Here is a 5,000-nt window from a genome sequence, read left to right on the forward strand (position 1 = left end):
TCTTCTCTTCTCTCTCTCCCCTCTCTCTACTCTCTTACTCCATCTCCCTTTCCCCCCTCTCCTCACCCCCTTATCTACATCTACCTCTCCACCCCCTTCCCTCCATCGTTGCCCTCTCTCTCATTCTCCTCCCCCTCTCCTTCCATTTCCCTCTACCCAACTATTTCTCCTCCCCCTCTCTCAATCTCTCTGTGAAAATGTCAAATTCTCTGAAGACAACTGCTTTAACTTGAAAGGATGGCTGAAACAGCAGGAATGAATGACTGTATCGTTCTCTCTCTCTCTCTTTATCTCTCTTTCTCTGTCTCTCTCTCAATCTATCCCCGTCTCTCTCTCAATCTCTCTCTTTCTGTATCTCTTTCTCCGTCTCTCTGTCACTTTCTCTCAAAGTCTGTCTGTCCTTCACTCTCCATCTGTCCCCATTTCTCTCTCTCTTTCTGTACCTCTTTCATCTCTACCTTTTTCAGACATTCCCCCTTTCCCCATCTTCCTACTTTTCTGTCCCCATCTCTCTCTAACTTCTCTCTCTCTCTCTCTCTCTCTCTCTGAGGTGTTGGGCAGGCTAGTATAATCTCTCTCTCTCTCTCTGAGGTGTTGGGCAGGCTAATATAATCTCTCTCTCTCTGAGGTGTTGGGCAGGTTAGTATAATCTCTCTCTCTCACTCTGAGGTGTTGGGCATGCTAGTATAATCTCTCTCTCTCTCTCTGAGGTGTTGGGCAGGCTAGTATAATCTCTCTCTCTCTCTGAGGTGTTGGGCAGGCTAGTATAATCTTTCTCTCTCTCTCTGAGGTGTTGGGCAGGCTAGTATAATCCCTCTCTGTCTGAGGTGTTGGGCAGGCTAGTATAATCTCTCTCTCTCTCTCTGAGGTGTTGGACAGGCTAGTATAATCTCTCTCTCTCTCTCTCTCTCTGAGGTGTTGGGCAGGCTAGTATAATCTCTCTCTCTCTCTGAGGTGTTGGGCAGGCTAGTATAATCTCTCTCTCTCTCTCTGAGGTGTTGGGCAGGCTAGTATAATTCTCTCTCTCTGTCTGAGGTGTTGGACAGGCTAGTATAATCTCTCTCTCTGTCTGAGGTGTTGGGCAGGCTAGTATAATCTCTCTCTCTCTCTCTGAGGTGTTGGGCAGGCTAGTATAATCTCTCTCTCTCTCTCGAAGGTGTTGGGCAGGCTAGTATAATCTCTCTCTGAGGTGTTGGGCAGGCTAGTATAATCTCTCTCTGAGGTGTTGGGCAGGCTAGTATAATCTCTCTCTCTCTCTGAGGTGTTGGGCAGGCTAGTATAATCTCTCTCTCTCTCTCTGAGGTGTTGGGCAGGCTAGTATAATCTCTCTCTCTCTCTCTGAGGTGTTGGGCAGGCTAGTATAATTCTCTCTCTCTCTCTGAGGTGTTGGGCAGGCTAGTATAATCTCTCTCTCTCTCTGAGGTGTTGGGCAGGCTAGTATAATCTCTCTCTCTCTGTCTGAGGTGTTGGGCAGGCTAGTATAATCTCTCTCTCTCTCTCTCTCTGAGGTGTTGGGCAGGCTAGTATAATCTCTCTCTCTCTCTCTGAGGTGATGGGCAGGCTAGTATAATTTTCTCTCTCTCTCTCTCTGAGGTGTTGGGCAGGCTAGTATAATCTCTCTCTCTCTCTCTGAGGTGTTGGGCAGGCTAGTATAATCTCTCTCTCTCTCTCTGAGGTGTTGGGCAGGCTAGTATAATTCTCTCTCTCTCTCGAAGGTGTTGGGCAGGCTAGTATAATCTCTCTCTGAGGTGTTGGGCAGGCTAGTATAATCTCTATTCTGAGGTGTTGGGCAGGCTAGTATAATCTCTCTCTCTCTCTGAGGTGTTGGGCAGGCTAGTATAATCTCTCTCTCTCTCTCTGAGGTGTTGGGCAGGCTAGTATAATCTCTCTCTCTCTCTCTGAGGTGTTGGGCAGGCTAGTATAATCTCTCTCTCTCTCTCTGAGGTGTTGGGCAGGCTAGTATAATCTCTCTCTCTCTCTCTGAGGTGTTGGGCAGGCTAGTATAATCTCTCTCTCTCTCTGTCTGAGGTGTTGGGCAGGCTAGTATAACTCTCTCTCTCTCTCTGAGGTGTTGGGCAGGCTAGTATAATCTCTCTCTCTCTCTCTCTGAGGTGTTGGGCAGGCTAGTATAATTTCTCTCTCTCTCTCTCTGAGGTGTTGGGCAGGCTAGTATAATCTCTCTCTCTCTCTCTGAGGTGTTGGGCAGGCTAGTATAATCTCTCTCTCTCTCTCTGAGGTGTTGGGCAGGCTAGTATAATTCTCTCTCTCTCTCTGAGGTGTTGGGCAGGCTAGTATAATCTCTCTCTCTCTCTGAGGTGTTGGGCAGGCTAGTATAATCTCTCTCTCTCTCTCTCTCTCTGAGGTGTTGGGCAGGCTAGTATAATCTCTCTCTCTCTCTGAGGTGTTGGGCAGGCTAGTATAATCTCTCTCTCTCTGAGGTGTTGGGCAGGCTAGTATAATCTCTCTCTCTCTCTGAGGTGTTGGGCAGGCTAGTATAATCTCTCTCTCTCTCTCTGAGGTGTTGGGCAGGCTAGTATAATCTTCTCTCTCTCTCTCTCTCTCTCTCTCTCTCTCTCTCTCTCTCTCTCTCTGTCTGTCCCCCTCTCCCGCACCTCCTTCTCTCTCTGAGGTGTTGGGCAGGCTAGTATAATCTCTCTCTCTCTCTGAGGTGTTGGGCAGGCTATTATAATATCTCTCTCTCTCTGAGGTGTTGGGCAGGCTAGTATAATTCTCTCTCTCTCTGAGGTGTTGGGCAGGCTAGTATAATCTCTCTCTCTGTTTGAGGTGTTGGGCAGGCTAGTATAATCTCTCTCTCTCTCTCTCTCTGTCTGTCCCCTCTCCCGCACCTCCTTCTCTCTCTGAGGTGTTGGGCAGGCTAGTATAATCTCTCTCTCTCTGAGGTGTTGGGCAGGCTAGTATAATCTCTCTCTCTCTGAGGTGTTGGGCAGGCTAGTATAATCTCTCTCTCTCTGTCTCTGAGGTGTTGGGCAGGCTAGTATAATCTCTCTCTCTCTCTCTGAGGTGTTGGGCAGGCTAGTATAATCTCTCTCTCTCTCTGAGGTGTTGGGCAGGCTAGTATAATCTCTCTCTCTCTGAGGTGTTGGGCAGGCTAGTATAATCTCTCTCTCTCTGAGGTGTTGGGCAGGCTAGTATAATCTCTCTCTCTCTCTGTCTGAGGTGTTGGGCAGGCTAGTATAATCTCTCTCTCTCTCTCTCTGAGGTGTTGGGCATGCTAGTATAATCTCTCTCTCTGAGGTGTTGGGCAGGCTAGTATAATCTCTCTCTGTCTGAGGTGTTGGGCAGGCTAGTATAATCTCTCTCTGTCTGATGTGTTGGGCAGGCTAGTATAATCTCTCTCTCCTTCTCTCTGTCTGAGGTGTTGGGCAGGCTAGTATAATCTCTCTCTCTCTCTCTGAGGTGTTGGGCAGGCTAGTATAATCTCTCTCTCTCTCTCTCTGAGGTGTTGGGCAGGCTAGTATAATCTCTCTATCTCTCTGAGGTGTTGGGCAGGCTAGTATAATTCTCTCTCTCTCTGAGGTGTTGGGCAGGCTAGTATAATCTCTCTCTCTCTGTCTGAGGTGTTGGGCAGGCTAGTATAATCTCTCTCTCTCTCTCTCTCTGAGGTGTTGGGCAGGCTAGTATAATCTCTCTCTCTCTCTCTGAGGTGTTGGGCAGGCTAGTATATTCTCTCTCTCTCTCTCTGTCTGAGGTGTTGGGCAGGCTAGTATTCTCTCTCTCTCTCTCTCTCTGAGGTATTGGGCAGTTTAGTATAATCTCTCTCTCTCTGTCTGAGGTGTTGGACAGGCTAGTATAATCTCTCTCTCTGTCTGAGGTGTTGGGCAGGCTAGTATAATCTCTCTCTCTCTCTGAGGTGTTTGGCAGGTTAGTATAATCTCTCTCTCTCTCTCTGAGGTGTTGGGCAGGCTAGTATAATCTCTCTCTCTCTGAGGTGTTGGGCAGGCTAGTATAATCTCTCTCTATCTGAGTTGTTGGTCAGGCTAGTATAATCTCTCTCTCTGAGGTGTTGGGCAGGCTAGTATAACTCTCTCTCTCTCTGAGGTGTTGGGCAGGCTAGTATAATCTCTCTCTCTCTGTCTCTGAGGTGTTGGGCAGGCTAGTATAATCTCTCTCTCTCTCTCTCTGAGGTGTTGGGCAGGCTAGTATCATCTCTCTCTCTCTCTGAGGTGTTGGGCAGGCTAGTATAATCTCTCTCTCTGAGGTGTTGGGCAGGCTAGTATAATCTCTCTCTCTCTGAGGTGTTGGGCAGGCTAGTATAATCTCTCTCTGTCTGAGGTGTTGGGCAGGCTAGTATAATCTTCTCTCTCTCTCTGAGGTGTTGGGCAGGCTAGTATAATCTCTCTCTCTGAGGTGTTGGGCAGGCTAGTATAATCTCTCTCTCTCTGAGGTGTTGGGCAGGCTAGTATAATCTCTCTCTCTCTGAGGTGTTGGGCAGGCTAGTATAATCTCTCTCTGTCTGAGGTGTTGGGCAGGCTAGTATAACTCTCTCTCTCTCTCTGAGGTGTTGGGCAGGCTAGTATAATTCTCTCTCTCTCTGAGGTGTTGGGCAGGCTAGTATAATCTCTCTCTCTCTCTGAGGTGTTGGGCAGGCTAGTATAATCTCTCTCTGTCTGAGGTGTTGGGCAGGCTAGTATAATCTCTCTCTCTCTGAGGTGTTTGGCAGGCTAGTATAATCTCTCTCTCTCTGAGGTGTTGGGCAGGCTAGTATAATCTCTCTCTCTCTGTCTGAGGTGTTGGGCAGGCTAGTATAATCTTCTCTCTCTCTCTCTTGAGGTGTTGGGCAGGCTAGTATAATCTCTCTCTCTCTCTCTGAGGTGTTGGGCAGGCTAGTATAATCTCTCTCTGTCTGAGTTGTTGGGCAGGCTAGTATAATCTCTCTCTGTCTGATGTGTTGGGCAGGCTAGTATAATCTCTCTCTCCTTCTCTCTGTCTGAGGTGTTGGGCAGGCTAGTATAATCTCTCTCTCTCTCTGAGGTGTTGGG

General features: G+C 48.2%; 1 protein-coding gene across 1 annotated transcript in view; it reads right to left on the reverse strand.

The window, feature by feature from the left end:
* Positions 1–5,000, reverse strand: part of LOC106594995 (bifunctional heparan sulfate N-deacetylase/N-sulfotransferase 4-like) — a 39,926-nt gene that overhangs the window by 21,442 nt on the left and 13,484 nt on the right.

Source organism: Salmo salar, unplaced genomic scaffold (assembly GCF_905237065.1).
Source record: "Salmo salar unplaced genomic scaffold, Ssal_v3.1, whole genome shotgun sequence".
Classification (NCBI taxonomy): Eukaryota; Metazoa; Chordata; class Actinopteri; order Salmoniformes; family Salmonidae; genus Salmo; species Salmo salar.